Source organism: Pinus tabuliformis, chromosome 5_2 (genome assembly GCF_031772625.1).
Source record: "Pinus tabuliformis cultivar Carrire ecotype Pingquan chromosome 5_2, CPIR1, whole genome shotgun sequence".
In the NCBI taxonomy this organism is placed as follows: domain Eukaryota; kingdom Viridiplantae; phylum Streptophyta; class Pinopsida; order Pinales; family Pinaceae; genus Pinus; species Pinus tabuliformis.
Genome location: NC_142306.1, coordinates 363,245,521 through 363,260,254, shown reverse-complemented (window position 1 = coordinate 363,260,254; position 14,734 = coordinate 363,245,521).

The following is a 14,734-nucleotide window of genomic DNA, read 5'->3' as shown; positions in this document are numbered from 1 at the left end:
CAATGAAATGAGTACTCAAAAAATATTTAATGATTGGAAAAATGTTTTTCTTTTTTCTAAAACAATAATCTGAGTTCTTCATCTAATAATTCAATAGATCTTTGTTTCACATTTTTAGATTTGTGATAAAAAAGACATAGTGAAACTTTTTAGATTATCATATTTATTAGAGTTGCACAAAACTAATTTATTAACCTCACAATTCTTTGAATGTATCATCATTATGGAACAAAATTTTATATCCTTGATTCTTGTGTTGTTTTCTAAATCTTTGAATATTATGATGTGTAAGGGAAATCATGGTAGTTGTTTGGAGCCCAAGATGCAACCAATCAATCATTATGTTAGTAGGAGGTTTACTTCCTCTAGACCCTAAGGATCATGACATATTGGGGTAGGTTACCCACCCACATGTATGGGTAACCATATGAGAACTTTTTTCTTCTATGATGCAATTGTGAGCCAACTGTCATACATTATTTATTATATGTTGTCTTTTTATTTCCATTTGTTTTCACAAGTTATTTACAACTTGAACTTTTTGTCATGTAACTTAGTTAGCATGATTGTGCCTAAGTTTTTCCTGAGGGTTGAATAATAAGTCCTAAGGTGTTATTTTCTATGGTGACATTTTATTTTCTTTGTTTATACAGGTTATCTTGCCAAATAGTGGCCACCATCACCCAATTGAAGAAAACTTGTTAGAGTTCCTTTCTTTTCTGGGAAAAAATGACATTGACATTGTTGATGTTGAGGTATATGTCGAATAAATTATGTATAGTCTACTTTAGTTTATATTCTAGCGTTCATCATCTTTCATGTCTTATACTTTGCATTGTATCTTCTTTCATTTTCAGAAGAGGAACTTAGTGTTGATGGTAAGAAGAAATAATTGAAGAAAGAGGAGAACAATAACACTCGAGTCACAAGTGCAGAAAGAGAGAGAGAAGATAACCGATCTAGTGATACCCTTAAAGCTAATATCCTGCATGAGACACACATATACAGACTATTTAATGAAAGTAAATGAAGTGACATTTTATTTTCTTTGTTTATACAGATCATCTGGCCACATAGTGGCCACTATCACCCAACTGAAGAAAAAATGTTCGAGTTTCTTGCTTTTCTAGGGAAAAATGGCATTGACATTGCTAACATTGAGGTATATATCGTATAAATACTTTATAGTCTATTTTAGTTTATATTCCAATGTTCATCATCTTTCATGTCTTATACTTTACATTGTATCTTCTTTCATTTGCAGAAGAGAAACTCACTATTGATGGTAAGAAGCAGGAATTAAAGAAAGAGGAGAACAATAACACTAGAGCGACAAATGCAGAAAGAGAGAGAGAAGATAATTGTTCTAGTGATACCCTTAAAGCTAATATCCCGCATGAGACACAAAATACAAATTGATGGTCAAGTCTTTAGAGTTGGTGAATTCACCTGCAATGTCTTGGAAACACATGAATGATAATGTTTTGAAGTGATGAAACAATATTTCATGTGTAAATTGCAGTCCAACCAATATTAAGTTGGAAACTCATTGTAATATTTGACTTTTCATATAATATAATTTATGTGGTTGAAATTATTTATAGTTGTATTTAATATTATTTAGTATTGTAATTAACATATGTAACCTTGTTTTTTAATATTAAATGATCATGCACATTGTAAAACTTTTTTTTCTTAATTTAGTCACAAAATCATACTAAATAATTTATGTTGATTAATAATGAACACAAAATCTATCTAAAACTACTAAATTAATTCATGATGAACACAAAAAATTGAATATATGATGGCTAAATTAGTCATTTATAATAATTATTAATGAAATTAAATGAAGTGAATATAAACTACTAAATAGGTTGTTTATATAATGAATATGAAACTACCAAAAAATGATGAATGACTATTGTAAATGATAAACTTGTGATTACAAATGACGACTAAATTTTGCATATATACGACTATTAATATCTAATTTATAGTATTTATAACGCGATTAACATTTTGGTCATATTTCATTGGTCATTAACTGGTCTTCTCGGGTGATCATGTAGTAGTATATTTTGTTATGTATTTGGTCATTAATTATGGCACTTAATGACTAAATAAATGACTAAATTAATGACCAAATTTATGACTATATACTACTAGATAATAAATTTGAGACAACCAACTAATGACTACGCTAAATACGACTAAAATATGGGCACGTAATAAGATATTGTAAATTAACCACTATTAGTCACCGACGGAAAAATGGTCGTTTATATGCAAATTTTAGTCACTTTTTTAGTAACTAATTACCATTTTGTACTAGTGATTTGTTTATTTAATGTAGCACCATTTCATGTAATTCTACACATAAATATATTTCCAACGACATAAGAAGCATGACAATTAGAGTGTCTATGCAAAAGTTATGCCACTTAGAAGTTGACCTTTATGTTTTCACACCTATAGTTCTGGAGGATGCCACACCAGCCCCCATTCTTCATGGACGAGGGGATAGCTATGTGATTACAATGTAAAACACTCTAGAATATTTTATATTGTAACTCTAGTTAAGAGTTGATGTAGTCAAAATTCACCACTAGTAGGATATCGAGTTGTGTTATAATTGGGCCACTAGTAAGAAGAGGCATTCCATTCTTTGAAGAGAAATTTGTTATATAGCTAAGAAAATATAGCAAGGAGAGATAGGCAGTAGAGCACACAGAGACAAATTTTCACTATAACATCCCACATGCCACAATCATTGCTTCTTTGTACCTCCAACCATATTTTCAAACAAAGGAAGAGAGCAAAGTGACCTCACCTTCCAGTTGGGTTATCTCCTTAAAGGGTTTCCCTTATAGAATATCCTGTGTATTATTTGTGTGTGTGAGAGAGATTATTTTGTTGTTCTCTACTTTTATGCATAATTTCCATTCACATTCATTCACTAATTATAGTTAAATCTACATATCTTAAGTTTAGTAAAACTGTAATAATGTAGAATCTTATATTTTTAATATAATATTATCGAGTATGTTATGACAAACTGTCTAGTGGAATAGCCACGACAGTTTACAAATCATATAGGGAATTTGACGTGTAAAGTAGGGGAATCAATTATTTAATTAGATACAAACCCTATCGACCCTCTTCATATTTTTAAGAAACGACTATATGTTCTGCAATATGCCATCTGTAATATAATGCACCGGTGCACCTTGTCTAAAACAACACACCAATATATTATAACGCTGTCAATTTTTTCTAGTATATTAAGTATTCCTCCCAATGAAATTTAATGCATCAACATGCCTCTTCCAAATGACACCATTAAGTCATTGCGGTTCATTTAGCCTTACAAATGACACCGACATAACTTAAAATTATTTTAGAAAAATAATTTTCCATGACAGTGTTGAACAATTAAACTCTCAGTGCATTTAATGGGATACATTTAATAATGTGTTTATTAAGATAAATGCACCGGTTACTAGAGCTCTTTTAGGCTCAAAATTATTTGATTTATTTGTAAAATATATTTAATGGGTTCTGTATTGAATGTTACAATTTGTATATTGATAAAAAAATGTATGAGAAGGTGTCAAGTAATAAAAATATTGATCGACACATTGATAGCACATCAAAAAAAGTAGAGAAGACGAGTTCTTTGTAAATTCTTTACAAAATTAATGTTTGAACTATATGTAAGTTTAATTAAAATGTATTGGTTGGTGTGTGCCATGTAGATCCACAAAATGAATAAGGTCGTTAAGGTTATTTCTAATCTAAGTGCAAAAGAGTGTAAATGCCTGATAGAAAAATTACAGAAGGATAAATCAGGTGAATGAAAAAATGCTATTCAATATAAGTGTTTTTTTTTCATTAATAATATACTTAATAATATTAGATAACATGTTTTAAACAATCTATTAATTTATATATGTTTAATGTTCTACAGGGAGTAACAATGAAGGAAAAGATCAATGTCGTTCTAATAAAGGAAAAATTATAGAACATTTAAATGTCGATGAATTGGTCCTTAGCTCATATGGAGTGGTGTTGGAGGTTAATGAAAGGGGGAATTTATTTTACAAAACTATGAGGGACCTAGTTGAATGAAATTATAGACGTATTTTCTTTTTATGATAAAAAAATCAATCCAATGATTCTAAGAAAAAAATTATATCTAAACTACATGAAGTGTTTGCAGAGCAATGGTCAATGACACATGTCATACATGCAATAACACAAACATAAAACAATAAAAAAGAATAATTCCAAAGGTAATATTCCTAATTAAAATGATTTTCTAGAATTATATGTATATGTTATTATAAACCATTCATTTGTTAATATCAATTTTGTTGTATTTAGTTTTCATATATCAATATCAAATTAGTTTATTGACTTTTTCAGGAAGATTATGAAAATACCAAATGACTAATGAGCTGATATGTGAAACATGCAAGTAGGAATGTTCCAAAAAGTGTACAAGAAGACGGTGAAAGAAATGGACATAATTGCATCATAGGAGGAGTCCTGTCAACAATATTGTGGTTCAAATGTATGTGCTTATGATTGACATTGTACATATAAAAAATAATTTAGAATTAAATATTAATTTTCAAGTAATTTCGTGTAAAAAAAAAACAAAATGGAAATCATTCAACACATAAAACAAGATGACAAGGAAGAAGACGGTTGATTTGAAAGTTTGTGAGTAATTGTTAATATTTCCTTATAACAACTCAAGATTTGATTTTTGTATATTTTAAGTTGTTTTACAAAAACCATCCTTGAATGTCTTCAAATAAGTGCTAACCTACAAATAAGAGTCATCAAAAGAGTTGATTGAGATTGGATTAAATAAGGGCTGTGAGTATATGTTGGCATATCAAAAATTAATTGTGGGATTTGTAAGTATGTATGTTGTTTTACTTATCTAAGTTTATAATTAATAGAACACAAAAAATCCTTTGTATTAAATCTATGATTTATAATGGGGTTTGAAACATGAAAGAAACAAAGTATAGAACTACATCAGGAAAGGACTTGTTGCAACAAGGCATGAGACTTGGTTTTGAACCATGTTCACATTTTATGAGTTACTTATTTTTATGGTACATCAGTATTCGATTTACATTGATGTATATTATTTATTTCAATTTGCATTATCCTCATCAATGTAGATACATTCATGAGCCATTACACTTTATTGTTATGTTTGATGATGGAACAAGATAAAGAAGATGAAAATAATCAATGCAATCAACAAAACATTCCTCCAAATAACCCAAGTCATAGAAGTAGCTTGAGCAATGACAATAGTTTCAAAAAAGAATGAAGATCTATTTGGATATCCATGCAACTTGTTGTATTGTTTGAAATAATTTTATGTCAAAATTAGACACTTTGTTTAATGTAATGGATATAATGTCCCAATTGAAAAATAAGGGGCTACCAATACCAATCTCATTTTGTATTACAAAGAGCCTCTTATTGATACATAATAAAATACATTTTAATTTATTCTAATGTCTTATCCAATGTTGTTGTGAAATGTTACACCACTGATTAAATATATGGATGATTAAATATTATAATGAAGAGATGCGAAATATGAGAATATAACAAATTAATCCAAAAATGATATATAAATGCACTAATCAAATTTTAATATATATGAATATTATTATAAGATATATGTTGATTTTTTTATGAATAATAGATTTTAAAAATTACAATAATTGTAGTGCTATAGGTCGATATTTCCAAAAAAGAGAAAATATCATACAAAAAAAGAGTGAGTTCATAACATAAAAACGCACTAGTGCATTATGTTATATCAAAGCATGGTGACAACACATTTTGGCGTGATTGGTGTCTTTTCAGAAAATGGCGGCAATGAGGCATTTTTTCTTCAAGCACTTGTATTGTTGAAATTAACGCCCTGAGGCATTGTAATTCTTAATTCATTAGTTCTTTCACATAACTAATACCTTGGTCCTACAAAATATTATTTGTAGCCCCGGTGCAATATGAAAACTAACATAAAAAATCCTTCTATATAACTAATCCACAGGAGTGTTTATACAAATGATACACATCGACATTGCAATTTTAAACAAAATCTCATGCACAATAGTAATTTTTTGTGTGCCACGGTGTCATTCCTTTCAAGAATGTGAGAGGGAATTTTTTATCTATTAGCACCGGTGCGATGTATATTACTCATCGGTGTTCTTTGCACTCTACGCTTCGATGATTTTATTGATCTATGCAACCTGGTACTTTTATATATGTAGCACACCACTGTTACTTGTTCCATTAAGTGCACCACAAAAAAACATTCACTAAAATATTTGTCACCGAATTTTTTTTTCAGTTGTGATGAAATTCCATTAAAACCTCTCCTAAAACATCCGTTATCGCAAATAATTTTTTTAGCATATTTCTTTATAATTTTTTCCAATCTTATAACACTAAAAACCTCTATTATAACCTCTCCTAGAAGGTATTTTCGTTGTTGCGTTTGTTTCCATGTTCACATGAATTAATTGATGGAAAATATTCATTAGCATTCAAATATATTTTCCAAGAAAAATAAATTGTTAAAATTCCTACCATATTGGTTCACCCCCTTCTCATTATTGTCCTAACTTCTAACATCAAGTTGTTTCTTGAAATATACCTTCAGATTGTGCAACCAAGACTTAAGTTTCTTATTGTTCAAGCTAACATATATCTTAGGGATTTGGACCTTTTCTCCCAGGTGGAAATAATCCAATGGTACTATTGAATTTTATACAATTATGAAAAATAGAAACTAATTTTGAGATATGATAATTATAACCTAATGATCTTTAACAATTTATATTTATGCCACTAATATCATTCAAAAACTATACATTGAAAAATACCAACAATAATGTAGCGGAAATAGTAAGATCATAAAGAGACATAAGTGCACAATAGAGACAACAAATTTTTCCTGGGAAAAATAAAATTAGAATAGAACCCAACATCTCTTCTCCTAGGAGAAATTTTGTTCAACAAGGTTTACAATTCCAAATTGTCTAAAAATATGTGCCAAAAATCTAAGTCCAAACTTCATTCAAATTCATCCTCTGTATGCTACCACATGTGGCTTATATAGAAGAGAGATGTGTGATTATTGAGTGGTCAAATGAAGTGTGAGATCATATATATATATATATATATATATATATATATATATATATATATATATATATATATATATATATATATATAGATATAGATATATATATAGGTTGAACGGGAAAATTTTACCAAAGGACAAACCCTTTCATGGTGAGGCCAACTTGAATTCTTGGGGCCTACGTGATGCCGAAATGAAAATTTATTTTATTTTAATTCCATAATTATTCTACGGTGACTTAAGTGACCTCTTGGCATGTGGGAATACCTCTTAATTCTACACAAAAATAAACAATTATTGGGTTTGATACTTCATTTTCCTAAGGAAGATCATGTAAAATAATCTCTTGGAAGACCCTCATCATGCCTTGCATCATCCTATTCTTGATCTCAATGTGGCCAACAAGAATTTATTGAAGAGAACACACACTAGCCAAGTCGTATGTTGATTCAACATATCACTAATCTCTTTGGTCCATTTTGTATCAAGATGTAAGATACATGAACAATATAAGGCTATAAGCTACAATTCTTAAGCCAACTGGTATCAATTTTTGGAAAAGATTCAATAGATTAGAAATTTGGTGGCTTCAAATAAAAAATTAAAAGAAATGACTTTGGGTATTTCTAAGTGGATTTAGCAACTCAAAAATTGTTAAATAAAGTTCTACACATTTTATGTTATAGAGCTTACTTAAATATTTCCAACCCATTTTGTGATTCATTATTCCAAGCTATCGTTGAGGAGATATAGTCTCGAAAAGTTATGGCTATGTTGACCCTTGTACAAAGAAATAGTGATTTATAATTTCTCCAAATATACAACTCCAAAACATAAATGGTTGTTGAAGAGAGTAAATCTAGTAAACCGTAAGACATGGAAACCTTCAAAGAGACTAGGTCTAGGGTATTGATCGTATAAAGCCTAATGATTTAAGATCTAGTAAGGGTAAAATATAGAAAACCTAGAAGTCCATATATAGAGAGGTTACAGTCACTAAGCCGTGATGTTAATTGATATACAAAGGCATTAAGATACCATAATTTCAAAGGATTACAATTTTCTTAAGTGGGATTTGTTTACTTACTGGAGAAAAGGGTCACCTCCAATGAAATCCCACACGAGTTCAATATTGACCATCTTATGTGCCATGACTTTCGCTTCATATTGAATTAGTTAGTCCCTTAATAGACCTTGTATAGGATCTCCAGTCCACCCATGTTTACTGTGAAAGAGTACTTAGGTTTTCTGAAATTATGGCAATTAATTAGGATGAGGTTGCGATGTATTTCAATATGTAGGTGTAGTTTAATGGTAGGTCAATTTCAGAAACTACGTTTGATGGCATGGTGGAGATAATATTAGCCCATTTTATTTATGGTGTGATATATTATGACCTAATATTCTCCTTATTTCATAGTGATTGGACGGATTTCACACATTTCCTGCATCGATTGATCAATTGGCAATTTTTTACATCAAAAAATTGTTCTAATAAATGGTTGATTCATGTGACGTGGGAATGAATTTAAATGGTCTCTTAAGTTTTAATCCCTTTAAATATGGCTTTCTTATGTCTCGAAGTTCCTAATTTTATGTGAATATGACAAGTTCCAATCATATGTTATGACTTCACTCTCAATTTGACGTTTGATATTCAGATTGTGGCAATGATCAACCCTTGTACCATTTGATTTGGATCCTTGTAACTGGGAAAATGTGAGTGATTGGATTGTTACACATTTGAAATTTATATATTGTTGATGTTTTAGAATGGAATTCTCGAGACATAAAAAATTCTAACCTTTTGGTGTTTTGTGGGAGGTAATAGGAGCAGTTTTTATGTTGCTTTAAGGCACATGATTGAGGTAGGGTCAACACCAAGATTAATACAACCCAGAACTATCGTTACTAAGAAGAAAGTCATGACTCAAAAGGAATATTCATAGAATCGTTACTAAGAAGAAAGTCATGGCTCAAAAGGAATATTCATAGAATGACTATCTCATTTATGAAATAAAGAATAATTCACTAAACTAAGTAAACATAAATGCAGAGTTGAATATAAGGAAGTGAACTAGTCAGCTCCCTAAGGTATAGACCTTTGATCACTGTAGGGCTTTAACTACTATAAGTATGAAAAAGGTAGTGATCTAGTGAGAACATAAGTTAAAAGTCCTAAAATTCTTTAGAGAATAAGTTTCATAAGAACTATAAGAAGAAGAACGAAGGTTGGCTATAAATCTTATACATGAACAATTAATTAAACATTATCCCCACTAAAATATGAAACATTAAATACATATGTGAATGAAGTGAATGAGTGAGAGAGTATTATACACTTGGTGTTGATTTAATCATTGTTTTGTCAAATGAAAATCTCAATCATTAATATGATGTGCATTAATGATTATAATGAATAAAGCTTCATTCTAAAACAACCAAGTATTGTGAAAGAGAAATTAGCTAACCACTTTGTTAAGATGATTTTAGTTTTAAAAAATAATTTTTTAGGGTTTGAAACCATAACCTCCATCTTGTAAAGCTAATGACTTTATCATTCAACTGAACTTGTGAAATTTTCTCTTTAATTATGTAATTAAATTTTTTTATACGTGTTTCTTTAATAAAAATAAGAAATCTTATGAAATAAATAAAACTTGGAATTAAGTAGGAATAATAATTTTCTTATTAATATTGATGAAACAACAGTTAAACGGTAAGATCGGTTACAACCATATCCAATCTTGAATTTATATGTGAATAATCTATTGCATAAGGTTGTGAGACATCAATGAGTGCTAATGTTTATTTTTTTGTTTTGTATTATATTCCTTTTTGTATTTTAGAGATTATATGATTTTTATTACTTTTTAGTTAATTATAAACAAAAACAAAAACAAAAACCAAAAGACAATAAGTGAAAGGTAGAATGACTTAACAAAATTAAAACTAAAAGAAAGAGAAGATTGGAATTAGAATAACTGAAACTTACAAAGAAATTGAAAGAATGATGCCCATAAAACTAGAATCTAACAATTAAATTTAAAGAACACTTGAATAAATGAAAAATAATATTGTGAAGAAAAACGGAATTATACAAAATGGAGCGGAATTACCAGTGGTAGATGAATGTTCTTTTATTATTTCAATCTGTTAATACAACTCTGCAAAAACTAGTTCATAAAATATGGAGTGGACAAAGTTCTTTTTAAGGAGATCAATGGCCTTAGGGAATTCTCGAAAAAAGACACTTTTAAATAAATAAATGACTTGAAGAAATTCACCAAAATCCAACACAACCATCACATCACTAGTATCTAGTTTGTAAAATATGAAGGAGTGGACAAAGTTCTTTTTAAAGAGATCAATGGCCTTAGGGAATTCACCAAAAGAGTCACTTTTAAATAAATAAATGATTTGGCAAAATTCACCAAAATCCAACACAACAATCACATCAGTAGTACCTACCAATAGTGAAGATTGGAAATCAAACATAAAATAAAGATAATACCTTCATTGACCCTTAACCTATATATCTTTTCATTTTCTCCCCTAAATTCTCTTTGAAAGAAGTTATTCTTGCAACATGTAGTTATATGGAAAGTGAGATTGCTTTCTTTGATGTAGTCTACTGCCTTTTATATATCTTCTTTTACAAATGACTAGCCTCGATATTCTTCCATTAACCTTCAATATTTGTTCTATCCATGGATAACTATCATCAAGCTTTTAATTTTCATTTAGTTTGAATTTCATGATTAAATACTTAAATATGCTGCATGGAAACATATTTATTTATCGATCTACCTTCACTAAATTTTTCTTTTTACAAGTAATTTATATTCACTGCTTATTTATTTTCTTATTATCCATCATTATAACGTAATCCAAAGTATCAAAATTTAGAATAAGCCTTTTTACCCTCCATTCATCTAAGCTTAATTTAATTGGTTAAATGTAGGAGAAATTCACGTCGTCTTCAGTAATTTCTGTTTAACTAAAACTATCCAATAAACTTACAATCATTCCCTGTCTTTAATACATACCCAAGTCATCATATATCTATTTTTCATTTCTAAAGTAGATATATAAATATTTTTAAGACGATCATTTGTAATGTACTCATATAAAAAAACATGCTCTTTAACTAGCCTTGTAACTTTTCACATTCACCTTTTTAGTAGCCTTGTAACTTTTCACATTCACCTTTTTAGTAACTTCACTTTTTCTTTTATAGTAAACAAACAAAAAGATTATACGAAGAAATTACTCTCTTTTAACGCCAACAATATCCATTCAATTTTTTTTTGGCTCGCCATTATAACAAGTGTTTCGAAAATTTCAAGCAACCCAATATCCATTATCTCAAATATTCAAAGCAAGCCCTCACGAGTTATTCAATATCCATTAACCCTTTTTTTACCTCACGAGTATGACGGGTCTCTCGAAAATATCAAGCAATCCAATTAGTTCTCCTCAATTCCCTCAGATATTCAAAGCAAGCCTGCACAAGTTTTTCAACATGGAATTTAATTGGAAGGAAATTTCTTTGTCATTTGATTATCAAATTCACTAGCCAATTTTGAATAATTATTCTAATCCACGTGTGATATGTCTGTAATGATATAGTTGTTATGATATGGTTGTTGTGAGAAAGTTCACATAATTCAACCACATTTTCATACTTTGAGAGATAGCAAATCGAATTCAACCATACAACTTTGAGTTCATAAAATCCGGGTACTTTGTTATATCTTATCTTTTTACTTCGATGATGTGGAGCCTTTGTTGGTGGAGTGTACGGAATTCAACTTGGAGCTTACTTGAATACATTATCCTTTGTCCTTGCGAGTGCACATTGTTGTAATTTTTTTAAATAAAAGAGTCACTTATATTATTTATCCTACGAGAATGGTGGAGGGGATCATATATTGTATATATATGGATAATATTTATTTTACAAGAATGGTGGAGAGGCATAATTCAAAATCAAATGCTTCTTTGAGGGTTTTCAAACTTGTGGATTGAGTTTTTTTTGTGAGAATGAATAGAGTCTTTGTATTATGAGAATTAGGAGAATGAACCAATGGGTGAAGGGCACACTATAATAATTTGTTAAAGTTGGAGATCTTGTTTGAGCCATCGTTTCCAAGGTTTTGGACAATGAGTGATGAATGCAAAGTTTGAGATATTGTTTGAGCCATCGTTTCCAAGGTTTTGGAACCTGAGTAATAAAACTCAGTTTTATTGTAATAAGTTTTATTTTAATATTTAGATGGGTTTTAGTGTAATTTTATAATTTTGATTTAGTCTATTTGGTCAATAACAAAGTGATAGAAAAATAATTTGGATAATGTATTAATACTTTTTTTATTGTTTCAATTATTATATTGAACAACATTTTTTGAAAATATTTTAAAGATATAATTCTGGTAAGCTTACTAGGTGTCATAAAGAAGGGGTAAAATAGTGACCATATGTATTGAGATTTGTAATAATTTTTATATTATTTAAAATATATTATAGAATATATTACAAATCATTCTTTATACTATTGATTCAGATATATTAATGGATATTGAGATCAATTATATTTTTGTTTTAATTGAAAAGGTTAAAAAACAATATAATGCATATCAATATATTATTAATGGATTTTTAAGTTTAGATTTTATAACTCAATATGAATAAAAGTTATATAATTGTATATTATCATAAATATTCAAATGTGATTTCAATAAAAAAATTGACATGTTATCGATTTAAATAATAATAATTCATATTTGGTTTATTGGGTTAGTTTAACTGGGAATGGCTTCGTTATGAACTACCATGTAATGTTATATAATTGAATACTATCATAAATATTTAATTATTATTTTAATAGAAAATTGACATGTTATCAATTTAAATAATAATAAGTCATATATGGTCATTAGGCTAGTTTAATTGGGAATGGCTTTGTTACGAACTATCATATAAACTATGAGATTCAAAGATCAAATCCCTCTCATACAAAATAATAATAGTAATGATGATTCATATTTCTAAATATTATATTACAAAATATATAATCAATAAATATATAAAAATTTAAAAAAAAAAAATTGTTTATATAAAAAAATGTGAAACATATAAAAAATAGTTATAAATTAAGATCAATTTTATCATATAAATTAAACAAAAAAGTTCATATTGATAATCATTATATTAAAAATATTTATAGTTAAATATAATTAATAAAAATATAAAAACTTAATATTTATAATAAACTCTTTTCTTTTTAAAGCAAAAATATTTTACAAACCCATATATATATATTGAATTAAAAGAAAATTAGATTTAAAAATTATAGAAATTAAAATTTGATTTTAAAAAAATTATAAATAAAAATATTTTAAATTTATATAAATATAAGAAATATGATTAAGTATCGGTATAACTTTCAAATTTTGTATTTTTTTTTTTAATTTTATATTTAAATTTTTTTTATATGACAAAATATTTGATTTTAATTTAAAATTAAAATAAATCTATAATAATGATAACGATAACCTATTGTTTTAATACTTTTACATTACAAAAAATTCAAATCCAATATTATTGGTCAGTGAAAATAGAGAGAAGAAAATGAAAATATCATATGCAATCCAAGGGTCACTGCATATTTATTGATAAAATATAAATATCAAATAACTTATTGATCAAATAAGACGATCCGTATAAGTTGACAAAGATAAAAATATAAGCTCATTAGATCTTCAAAGACGAGACGTATCCAACGCGTACAAGGTAAGATCATGAGATGTCAATGTCAGTGATCTTAGTCCTATAACAAATTTTATTATAAAGAAAAGTCGTAATTTAATATTTATGGTTTTTCGTTTTGAAAGTTATTGAAATTTTGGTTATATTTTGAAAAATTTGGTAGGAATTTTTGTAAATCTAAATAATTTAATATTTATGGTTTTTCTTTGAATGTTATAAAAATTTCAGTTATATTTTGAAAATTTTGATAGAGATTTTTGTAAATCTAAACAAAAATTGTCAAAATTCATAATTTTAAGTGTCTTAAAATTCTTTAATGGTACTGAATCTGTTTTTACACGATTTTTGAAATTTTACGCGAATCCTAACCAATTTTCACGATAGAACAATTCCTAGGAAAAATATTATGAAAGACCATTAATGTGTTTTATATTAATATGTTATTTTATATTAATAAATGAGATGGAATAATATAATATGAGGTATATATATTTGATAATTATGTGGCATATTTAAGGGATAGCGACATAAACTACAAAATAATATTACAAAGGACTGTTAATGTGCTTTATATCAACAAATGAGATGGAATAATATATTATGAGGTATATCTTATTTGATAATCATGTTGAATAAGGATAACCATGCAAAAATTTAACCTTTACGTTAGGTTAAATTTCGTTGCGATGCAAAAATTTAACCTTTAGGTTACATTTCGTATGACAAATTTAGTGGTGCATGGTCCAAGTTCATGTACCATGATGAGATGAG